This window comes from Macrobrachium rosenbergii, chromosome 48, assembly GCF_040412425.1.
Source record: "Macrobrachium rosenbergii isolate ZJJX-2024 chromosome 48, ASM4041242v1, whole genome shotgun sequence".
NCBI classification, from domain to species: domain Eukaryota; kingdom Metazoa; phylum Arthropoda; class Malacostraca; order Decapoda; family Palaemonidae; genus Macrobrachium; species Macrobrachium rosenbergii.
The window spans coordinates 70,861,550-70,874,281 of NC_089788.1; the positions used below are offsets into that span (position 1 = coordinate 70,861,550).

Genomic DNA, 12,732 nt, shown 5'->3' on the forward strand with positions numbered 1-12,732 from the left:
GCTGGCAAGGAACATTCCCATGTTCAGTGAAATTAATGAAATGCCACTGATAATGGATCCAGCAAGGCTGGATGAAGGTGATGGCATAGAGGCCACTCTCAGGAAAAATGCAGCAAAATACCATGTGAACTGTCGCTTGTTGTTTAACAACACTAAACTGGACCGTGCAAGAAAGCGACAATCCAATGACCAGACCAGCAACACTGAGACTAGTCGTGCAAAACTGCGCCGAACCAGTCATGACAATGAAGTTTGCATTTTCTGTAAGAAAGTGGCACCTGCATCTGATCTCAGACAGGCTAGTACTAAGGGCCTTGACTTGAAATTGCGTGAATGTGCAGAGATACTTAGTGATGGCAAGCTCCTTGCTAAGTTGACTGGTGGGGATGTCATTGCACAGGAGTTTAAGTATCACCATGCCTGTCTTTGTGCCCTCTACAACAGAAAAAGGTCCTACCTGAGGAGCCTTGAGAAAGACCAAGGTAGCACTGAGTCAGAATCAGATGTGTATCCACTAGTTCTGTCAGAACTGATGACATACATTGTTGAAAACAACCTTTGTTCAGATGATCCAGTCACATTTCGGCTGGCAGATATTTGCCACCTCTACCAACAACGTCTGGAACAATTAGGTGTAGAGTCACCAAATGTAAATTCCATGAGACTCAAAGACAAACTTCTGGCAGAAATTCCAGAACTTGAGGCTCATAAATCTGGCAGAGATGTATTACTTGCATTTCAAAAGGATGTGGGAAAAGCACTTGCTCAATCATCTGATCTTTCAGAGGCAGTTATCATTGCTAAAGCAGCAAATATTCTCAGAAAGTCTATACTTGATCATCAGTCACGGTTTGATGGCACATTTTCTGAGGCTTGTGTACGAAATTCTGTGCCTCCTTTCCTGCTCCAGTTTGTAGGGATGGTTGAGCATGGGGCTGACATCAAGTCACAGTTACGATTTGGAGCATCAAAGTCAGACCAGGCCATTGCACAGCTCATGCAGTTCAACTGCTACTCCCGATACAAAGAGGAGCAACAACTCATAGACACTCCAAAGACAGAGAAACACCATTCCCAGTCTACATGGGACTCTCAGTCTATGCCAAAACCAGGAAGAGAAACCTGGTTGAAATGCTACATCAGTATGGCCTCAGTATCTCTTATGACAGAGTACTGGAGGTCTCTGCACAGTTAGGAGATGCCACAGTTAGCAAATATGTGGAGGAGGGTGTGGTCTGTCCCCCAGTACTGCGAAAAGGGTTGTTCACCACTGCAGTGATGGACAACATCGACCACAACCCATCTGCAACTACTGCCACTACCTCCTTCCATGGAACTAGCATCTCCATATTTCAGCACCCCACCAAGGCCAGAGCCTGCGCTGGATTGCTGTGCATGACCTGTGCAACTCTCTGGGCCAGGAGAAGGTGAATGGCATGCTCTTCTTCCATGCGTTCACAGGCTGTGATACAGTGTCAGCCTTCCGGAGCAAGGGCAAGAAGACCGCCTGGCAGACATGGAACATCTTTCCAGAGGCCTCCACTGTGTTCTCCAAACTGAGTCACTACCCTCTCAGAGTGGAAGAGAGTGACCTGAAGGTCCTGGAGAGGTTTGTCATACTTATGTATGAAAGATCCAGCACTGCTGGCACTGTGGATGAGGCTAGACTTGATATGTTTGCCAGAAAACAAAGGGCATATGAGGCCATTCCACCAACCAGGGGAGCTCTCCTCCAACACACCAAGCGTGCTGCATACCAGGCTGGTTGTGTGTGGGGGCAGGCCACCCAGTGTCAGCCACAGCCAGAGAACCCTGCTGAGTGGGGATGGCAAAAGTCTGGTGAAGCATGGCAAGTCCTCTGGACAACCAACTCGCCCTTAGCCAAGAGTTGCCAACAGCTTACCAAATGTGGATGCAAAGCAGGCTGTCGGGGAAAGGTGCAAGTGCTACAAGCTGGGTCTTCCTGCACAGCTCTGTGCACTTGCAAATGTGAAGTCTAGATAAATATTGCCCCTCTCTTCAGTAGATAATCTAGCTTGAGCATCCAACGTGTCATGCTATGCCTACCTTCTTATCCTCGAATTTTTCAAAGGTGTAGGTTGAGAGACCTATACATAGATTGGTTGCGTTTAGTCCGTATTTCTCTTCTTTTCTTTTTATGGTTACAGTCTTAGACACAATGTTGTATGTGACCATACCATTACTATTTCAGTTGAAAATAGCATATTAGTTAAACTGTCTGATCACATGAATATACCATTAAATAAAAACAGTTGGTCTCTATGTCTGCTAGCGCTGTGGATAAAAAAAAACTTTTATGGCAACCATTTTGTACGCCATCTTGGTTACAATTCATTTAGTAAGGGTTTTCAATAAAATGTGTGGTATGGAACATTTTTATAACCTAAAAGTCGAGGTTTAAAAAAAAAAAACTGGCATATTCCATCCAATAGATGCTCCCAAACCAGTGAATCTCAACATAGATGGCGGCCATTTTGAAAAATAGCCGCCATCTTGGATTTTCAGGTGGCCAGCGCCCTTTTCTAAGAGAGCGTAGTCTTAGGAATGTTTGTGCCAAATTTCATGCTTGTTTCACTATCTGAACGATTTTTACAGCAATCTGCTGCACTATATTGCCCATTTAAGAGGCATAAATACAGATTGTAAACATATATAGAAAACATTTCGGAAAGTAGCTAAACTGTTTTATAACAAACCATGGATGCCAATGGTTGCTGGTAGTTACAACGTAGGCCTACACTGACACAAATGAGTGCTTGGTAAAGGGTTGTGGCCCCCTTGGAGGGAGAAGAGACCGTCTTAAGGGCAGATGAGCCTCTTCACACGAGATTACTGAAATGCCAAGAAAATAGTAGCATTCCCATAGCCTCATATGTCTCACCAAATGGCTCGGTTATGAGGTTTGCAGCCTCATAAACTAAATTTCCTTGTTACAAAAAACAAAAATACTAAAAACACACTGCCATACAGAAGAAATAAGACAATGTCTTATAAGCTATTGAATATGAATGGATATGGTGCAGAAGGTAAGATATGCTGATGGCTTTGATCACTGAAAACTTTTGGCCTTAAGACAAACATAAGAGGGAAGTGCCTTCAGGAACTGGGCGGACAACGACTGCCTCTGGTAAATGAAAAAAAAAATACAACGGATTCATTTTCTAATCTATTTCCTTGTTAAGAGAATGGATATCAACGTCATTCCCGATCATGAAGAAAAGTGAGCTGTTGCACCTACCAACCTTTAAGAAATCCAATGTCCTCCCCTATAAGGCAACACTGCGAGGATATGCGCAACAAGAATCTTAACTTCCATGACTACTGAATATTATACAAAGGTAACAACTTAAACTGACTATAAACTGCTGGGTTTAAGCTAATTATCAAGCAACGTCCAGACTTCAATCTGGATGCATCTAGTTTTTCCCCTGATTTTAACTTACATTATTGCATATGATGAACTACAAAGTTGTTTTTACTTTATATGTTTGATGACATTATCAGAGTTCTTATCAACTGACAATATTTGAAGTAAACATGGCGCAAGTTTGAAATGGTATTTGGTTTTGGTGGAAAATGCTGTGACTTGCAAGGTTATGAGTATAAATGGAAGCTAGACAGAAGAGACAATAATAAAATGGATGGATTAACATAACAGCTGACGGAAGAATGAGAGAAGAGTTGAGTGACAATAAGTAAAACAAGAAAGGTAGTCGCATGTGTGCACAAGACTGGAAGACTTAAATTGTTTATGACAGCCTTGCCAGGAATGTGTGAAATAACTGTTTAGCCAACTCTCCTTTACAGAAGCAATCTCGATATAGGATATGAATGAAAGAAAAAGTTGAAGTCGTTAGGACGAAGTATCTGCACACGCCGCAAAAGGATAACTCAGACCATTTTGAGATGGTTTGGTAATGAGGAAAGACTCGATGACAATAGGTTGATGGAAATAGTACATAATTTAGAAGCGTTAAGAGAAAGGAAGAGAAGGCCTAGAAAGGGGTGGATAGATAGCATGAATGAGATATTAGAAAAGAACGGCATATATATATATATATATATATATATATATATATATATATATATATATATATATATATATATATATATATATCTGCAGCTTACCAGTGAAAATACTCTCTGCCGTTGAAGAATTCTACTTTTATTCGTGAGAGAATGCTATTATTTCCCCCGTTTTATTAAACGTCCGAAAGTCATGCTTTCTTCCTATTGACAATAAGGAATGTAATGCTTTCATTTAACGGATATCACGGGAAAGCAACGCGTTTCTTACGAATAAACTAAGAAACAGTGTAAAAGTAGGACGGTAATACAATTAGATGGCGCCAGCGCGCATAACTGGACGATTAGTATATTGTAAAAATGTAAGAAGTACGTATCTAGTATCACTCCTTCAAAATATAATGTGTAGTGTTGTTCTCTCTATGATATTGTGCAGTGAAAAAATGAGTCTTAGACAATGAACTCATTTACCCCAGCGTCTTTGTACGTCATATGATTCATCAGTCTATGATAATTCGAGAGCTTTTTGAAACTTAGCTGGTTAGAGTCAGTTTCCGTCAGCGTGAATCAGTAATGATTTTTTGGTCACTGGGCGCGTTAATGTAACAAAATAAAAGGAGAGAGAGAGAGAGAGAGAGAGAGAGAGAGAGAGAGAGAGAGAGAGAGAGAGAGAGAGAGAGGAGAGAGAGAGTTCCCTTTGGTTATCCTTTACTGCTTTTTTGTGCTCGTTGCCTTTTTAAAAATTTTGTTGTTTGAGAAACAACTAGAAATTCTTGGTATTTCTTCTCTCAGGACCTTTAGTTTTCAGTCTGGAATTTCAGTCACATATCGAAATGTTTTTCGGATACAGATCAGATGTTTTTTTTACCGGCATGGCCTTCGGTCCCTATCGATAACGAGCGCAGTCATTGTTGCGTGTTTGTATACAAGAGGTTAGCCGAAGTCTGTCTTGATCACTGACGAAATCGGTCACGACGCACGCACAACCACACACCATCTCTCTCTCTCTCTCTCTCTTTCGTGCACACTTGAATGTTTGTATATATTTATAGGTTAAAGTCTTTAGATACCCACTTTTCATATTCATTTCCTTGTAGAGAAAGAAAATCACTTCTGCGATTTTTGTAAGAATTAAATTTATTCCAGTCGAAACTCAAACGATTCAGATGATTTTCAGTGATTTCATAATTCTGTTGGGTGTGCATTTTTTTTTATACCATGTGGGTCTATTTCGGTTAATGATATCTGATTCTCTTCTACAATTTCTCGTTTTTATTTGTAGCTCTATTAAAACAATTAAATGCAAAGCACAACCAACCTATTTATTATTTAGCCTTTTTGAAACTTGTGCTTGAATCTACACGGTTTTGGGTTGAAGTTTTAACGTAAGTTACGTGCAGTGTATAAAGTAGGCTAAAAAAAAAAAAAAGAGACGTATTTATCTGTATCTTTTATATATATATATATATATATATATATATATATATATATATATATATATATATATATATATAATATGTTCCTTTGCTTTCAAAACCAGGGACTGACAAAACGGCATTTTTTTTTTTATTCGGTCGTATTCAAGTAACTTCTCGCACTGAAAAGGGTAATGATGAAATTGCATATTTAGAGTTAATTTACGTAAAACTTGCTTACGTGAGTCATGCACCTTTTTCAGGCAATTCTGAATATTTATACTTTATTCTTGACTCAATGTTTAAGCTGGTGTGGCTATGATTTTATTAGTGCATCGTAGAGACATCTTCTATTTGTTTTTCTTATCTTTCAGGTAAGCAACACGGTGATTTTACAAAATTTTATTTCTGTCATTAGTCATCAAAATAAAACTGTCTATAAGCGATGATTTCAGTGATTCTCACTTACAGGTATGAAATTTTGTACGTATATGACAGCTACAGCCTAATATTAAACCCTTCTTCAGTGTAAATAAACACGTTTTGGTCATTTTAAGTAATATGAGTCCGCAATCTGTCAAGCTTGTATCATAATACTTTAGGGAAGGTAGACGTGGCAACCATCTCCTCCTATCCGACTACATTCCCACAGAATGCGGTGTGAATATTGACGAGTTCATAAGCTCACGCTCTGGGTATTCTAGGCCGAGTTATAATCTTCACCTTTTGACTTTCATTATTTTGCTACTAAGAATAGTCTTCAAGCATAAACAACACTGTTGGTGACAACCACCACATTTTCTTGCGTCAGGGAGATACATGAGACATTTGTGATGCTTCCCTGCCTAGAATATTCTCAAAAGATAGTTCTTCGTCTTCTCAATTTGTGAGATATGCTGTTTAGCTTTCCTTGTCTCTCATTCCTTATGACTTTGGACATTTTCTTTGCCAGCATTTCTTAATAGCTTGAGAAACGCTTTGACAGGCTTTTATATTTATTGAAGTTTTTTTTATATATAAAGCATAGCCACTGAATTTTTTTCGTTCGTTTTCCTTTCAGCTACATTTTATCAATAGCCGGCGAAACTGTCAGTGCTGATATGGAATCATCCGGCCGTCATGGGGGTGAGGCAGCAGCAGCGTGTAGCCTAATTCCGAGGCACAACAGAATTCATCCCGAATTCTTGGAAACTGAAGGGCTGGGAAAAACTATTGTTTTACCTCTGACATGGAAATTCTATACCATGACCGAACTGAAACCTCAAATGCTATATATATATATATATATATATATATATATATATATATATATATATATATATATATATATATATATATATATATATATATATAATAATGGGGATCACCAGTTTTCCCAATGTTATTCGAATGTTCAAACATGGCTCTTAGCGCAAGGTTATCTAGCAGATATTTTAATCTTCAGGAGTTGAATACAGATTCAACTTAATTTGTAACTGTTGTGCTATATCTGCACTCCAATGTGTTTCAACACAGCATTTTTACCTTGACAAACTTTTGATAAATATAATACGCAATGTATGCATTACCTGGTTCTGGAGCCAATTCTTGCTTTTAATGATTATTCCACGTCTTATCTGCGACATTACTTGGTCTTATTCGCATCAATAATCAATGATGATGGTCTCACAAAGTGGAAGGTGGGGCGTGCCAGTAAAAATGCGAGACCCTCAGGTGAAAGCTGAAAAGTACAAAACTCAAATTCACTAAAATTCATTACACGAATCATGAATTAACTATGAAAACAAGCACTTTGGGGCACTTTCAGTCATTCAGCACTTAAGAAGATGAAAAGGAGTCAGAGTGGTTGGACAGGAAAATACAGAGATCCAGAAAATGAATGAGATGGAGTACAAGGATCTAAAGGTGAAACTGGGTGAACAGCCACATATTGCACAAAGCCTTACATAACGGTTAGAGAGGCTGAACAGCGAGACGGAAGAAAGGAAACGCTAGTGGAGGTCAATTAAAAGGTAAAAAAAAAAAGCGTTGCTTCCGAGGAAAGGCGAAGGGACGCTGCAAACACCCTTTAGTAATGCCTACAGTGCATCGTGTGAGGTGTACTGATGGCACTAACAACGAACCCCCACGGGTGATAAATCTGATTGAAACTCCATTTAAGTAGAAAAAGATAAAAATCCAACTTTTTTCGCAAAAGGCTGGGGACAGACAATCAAGAAATGTAAGTACTTCAGAGATGAAAATAGTTCATCCTTCGGGGAACTGGTGAAACACACCATAGAATAATTTAACTCACTACAGGTATGAATGCTTGTTGCATCATCATGACATGACAAATACATTACTTCGTTTGACATTGCTGATAAACACGCGGTCAACATTAGTCATTTTTAGTAATTTCCAAGCCATGTTTTCGCTTCCTTTTTGTTATCTGTCATTTCCCCAAGGACTAGATTATAAAATGCTATATGCCTGGACTTTCGTAACGACTCTATTTTTCAATACATAGCGATAACAGTCTTAGTTAGATAACAGTAACTCGTGTCAATTTTGCCCTGGTATCCCATGACACTGCACGCATCATAAACATCACACAACACCTTTATTTGATGTGCAACAGCCTAAAATTAAATTATTCCTCCTCTAAGACAAGTTAACCCATCAACCACTGACAAGGTGGTCTTCTACAATCTCAGCTTATCTCAATGCAGTCTTACTCTGCCACATCATCGTTACGAATCGGATATCTCTGGTCCAAAGACGAACGCTCAACGCATTCATCTTCAGTTTTAAGATTTCTTTAACATTAATTGATCTGATAATAAAAGATATTGTTGCAAGAACTCAATAATGTATTTTACATTCGTGATGCAGTGTTGGTGATCTCATGCAAACTTACACAGCTGTAAGTATTAATGATGCATCGGGGTAGGGCCAATGCCCGGTAGGATGGTCTTTCAAGTCGCCAACTGGGCAGTTCGGCAAGGGTTTCTCCCAGTAATTCTAGAGTTTGGAGTTTTTTATCAAAGCTACAAGCATCAACGCATGTGACTTTGGAGACTAGAATTTGTAGGCAAAGGTGGTTGGCAATTTTTCTCACTAGAGAATAGAAAACATAAATATCCCTCTAAAACAAAACCCAACGGATTCAAGTCATAACTGCTTTCTCCATTCTCGGCAAATTCTCAACAGGCAGCCTGAAACTGTATCTACGCCTCGGCAGAGAGACGAAGGTTTATCAGAGAGGCAACTCGAACATATGTCTAGGAGGTCCCCAGCTCTCTGTGCTTTATTTTCCATATTAGATTCCTCACAAAAATAATAATTCATTGCTCGTTCATACGTCTATGTATTCTCAAGTACACATGCATCAGTAAGCCGTCCACAGTGGTGTGGTTAAACTAGGCCCACACAATAATTGCAACAGTAGACTGTCAAAAATAACGGCTTTCTCTCTGGAACTTGTGGGATTTGCTGATAGAGGGACAACCTTGTCTGAGATAGTGAGTACGATAAAGGCTATCATTCTTCATAACATAATTGCGTAAACGGATGCATTAGCCAGCAAACTGGCAACAACAAATGCTTATCTTCCACAACTGCGACGCGCGTTGATGAATCTTACAGGGCCGGGTTAATTAACTATTGGATCTTCGTAAGACCTTGTCCCTTTGCCATATGTTATGCTATGCTTTCAAGATAGTCTGAATGCCTTATTCATGTTGAAAGTGTGAAGTTATGAGACGAATGAACTTCATTTATGAGTTTCTTGTAACCAACGCCAACGAATTTCACACTGAATTCTAAAAATGTCAAACCATACCATGTACAGACTGTAATCGCCGTCATATTATCAGTTTCTCATAAGAAACCAACTTTCCAGGGGAAAATCATTGCATGTCACAAATTTTGAAGCAGGGGAGCCTCACTATAAATCTAATAAAACTTCATGTTATACTTCTTTTCTGTAAATTTGTTCATTGTATAAAAAATCTGGTTTTCAGAAGTATTAACGTTCATAGTATAAGTAAAACCACGTATTTATTTATAATCACCTTCTTGCTCTCATATGCAGTCAAAGAATGTTCAGCTAAACAGTAAATGTGTATTCAATCTATAACACGCCTTGAACAAAAAAGCAGGTCAGATGATTCAAGAAATGGACAGCAAGATAAAGAATTCCAAATTTTAGAATTGAATAGCCGCATCCGTGAGACTACGAAGGCCTACAAGGTTGAAACAGCGAAAGCGGCATACGCACAAGGTACTATCGATAAGGCAAGCAAAGGATGGCGACGTTACGACGGATCCGAAGTGAATCTATATCGAAAGTAAAAGTTGGCACTGTGGAGAATAGCCTATTGCTTAAGGTGCGGAAACATTGACAGCAGAGTTTTTCGCTCGTTAAACTGTTAGTCACAGCATGGATGCCTTCTCTTTGCCCATAACTCAAGTTCTGTCTAGAACAGGACTGTGTTTGTGTATGTGTATGAGAGAGAGAGAGAGAGAGAGAGAGAGAGAGAGAGAGAGAGAGAGAGAGAGAGAGAGAGAGGGTTAGCGTGATAGGACTGGTCTATTTCTGGTACTGTGATAAAACTAACCTATCAAAGCAAAATGTTAAGGGCAAAAAATGTGTTCTTTGGCTACGCAAAAAAATAAGAGAAGTTAACTGATAGTTGTAAACGATAAAACTACGCCTACAATGGATTGCAAGGTCTAGTGAACTTTTGGTATTTTGATCATGGCAAGAAGATTCTTAGCTATTTTCTAGTTTCAGATACAGGCATTAGATATGAAAATGCCGGAGTATCTACCGTTTAACATTCACTGTAATGTTCAGTGAAATCAAAGTTATCAAAATTCGTAGCACAGCAGGACAGCTGATAAGGTCCAAGAATGAAGAAACTGTATGAAACGTGGACTGGATGACAGATACTTTTTTTATGTCCGCAGGTACACGTAGACTACTTTCTTGCATGCTAGTTGATCTTGAACACGCAAAAAAGAAGTATGACAGGAAGAAAAAAGCGACACAAAAACGTAACCGTATGGATTCAACAGATTTTCTTTTGGACAGCTTATAAATCTTTATCTTGTATGGCCATTTTTCCTTAAATAGGAAATGCGTCGATGGAACACACACACACACACAAGCACAGAGAGAGAGAGAGAGAGAGAGAGAGAGAGAGAGAGAGAGAGAGAGAGAGAGAGAGAGAGAGAGAGAGAGAATGTGGTTCTGGCTTTCTGTCCGACCAGAGTCATAAGATGACTTGCAATGGTCATATTACCAACACTTTCCGAATCGAATATTCCGTGCTTAGGAATTTATTAAGGCTTTTATTCACAGCATTCAGGTGGCGTCACTATTCCAGCACCATTCGCATAAAGCAGTTAATATTCAAATCATCATATTTATTATTGTTTATCCCTGACACACATCCTCGTTGACAAAATTTCGGATTATTGTCTAAATATAAAATGAATATATACACTTCATCCCAGTTCGTTCAACCTTCCTTCCTTCACTCTTTTGGGGTTAAGCCCCACCTCTTTTCCTTTCTCTTATTCTTGTTTCCTTCGGACTTGGGTAAAGCAACGGCACTCATTACCACTTGCCCTGTTCTACTAACCCCCGTGCCTTAAGGAATAAAAAAAAAAAATATCGGCAGGATGAACTTGTACAGGACTGAGAACTTTCTCTCTCATTAGTAAATTGTTCTTAGCAGTGTGGATATTTGTTGTAGTATATTCTCGTACAATAGTTCACAGGGGTTTGGAAATGTTTCATAGTATATTCTGGTCCAGTAACAAAACGTAAAAAATACCAAATGTCCTAAAGTGATGTAACTTCTTACAAGTAAGTTATAAGTTAACCTCGTATCTTTTTTAATAAATCAAAGTATTTTGGACAAACAGATTTACCTGTAAACAAACATGTCTTCGTACCTATACATCTGATGCTTAACAAAACGTAAAAACATACGAATTTAACTACTCAAGGAAGTTCCCAAGTAAGCCGAGTTGCACATTTATTTGCAATCTCGAGGGATTCTACGTGACGTCACAGGCCCAATGTTTATTTACAAGCAATTTCGTCATTCTGGAAGTATCCCGTTCCACTTAGACGAGTTATTTCCCGGTGAGTTGACTTGCAGTTAGTGATAAACTTATTCATTTTAGTCAAGCAGGGTAGGTTTATGGCGAAATATTACTTGGATAAGCCGTACGTCAAGTGATAGGAAATATAAGACTAATAAATCATCGATTAAATAGAGCGTGGATGAGCTTAGGATGAGGTTAGTTAGGATACCGTATTCTAAGCTTGGTATGCAAAGCTTCTTTACATGGGGCTATGCTATTTATATATGATCAGTAAGCTTGCTAGACGTTTCAGTAATAATAGGGATTATTAATTTGGTAGAGCTAAGTAATAGATACACGGCGGGTATTTAGCGAGAAATGGCAGTTTCTTATCGTATTTTGGTTGCTTATTTACAATTTAACGTTATTTTTGGGGGTCGAATGTAATTAACCTGTAATTAACCCCTGAAGTCCACCCAAGAAGGGGTTTCCGTACGCGATGTTCACATGACAGAGCACGGCTACGTCCGGTAAGTGCAATAACTTGTTAACATAGGGGTATCCCCCCCCCCGGCCAGTACTAAACACGGCGAAGGGACATTCCAATCATTTGGCTTACAACAAACAAATGCACCGCCAGTATCAGAAGCCCTAAAAGTGTAGATAAAACCAGTTTCCAAGGTAAAAACAAGCTTGGCGCTAATACTTAGAATTACCGCAGCTGACATTTTTCTATAGGACTTTACCTGCTGAACAAGAATTTAAAGTAATATCTTGTCGCTCGGCTGTAATTAAGCTGTGAATTATCTTAGAACTGGTGTGGTAAAACCCTTTCGAGAATAGCTAACAGTAAGGGAAACCCGTTGGGAATTTGGGTTTTTTGGTGGGGTAAATAACTTAGGAAAAGGTTTTGGTACCTTATTGTTGTATTTCCTGTTATATATGTCATTTGGAACACGAAAAATAAGCGTAAAAAGAAGGGCGACTAAATGGATAGTGGGAGCTGTTCCAAAGGCACTTTTCATTCATTACTAGTACTACTTATTCTAAGCCTTAACACGCATGCGCTAGCTTTCAGTTCATGAATCAGCAGCTACTGGTTTTCTGCGCTTAGCGAGAAGTGCGAGAGACTGACAATTGACGTTTTCCAGAGTTATTTCACTTACTGAACAAGGATTTAAAGTAATTA

The 12,732-nt window shown here is 38.9% G+C and overlaps 1 protein-coding gene across 1 annotated transcript in view; it reads right to left on the reverse strand.

The window, feature by feature from the left end:
• LOC136831515 (E3 ubiquitin-protein ligase MARCHF6-like) overlaps positions 1-7,182 on the reverse strand; it is a 37,879-nt gene extending 30,697 nt beyond the window's left edge. The window contains exon 1 of the mRNA XM_067092065.1: positions 7,031-7,182. The gene's annotated coding sequence lies outside the window, so the exon portion shown is untranslated. The remainder of the gene's footprint in view (positions 1-7,030) is intronic.
• Positions 7,183-12,732: the final 5,550 nt, after the last annotated feature.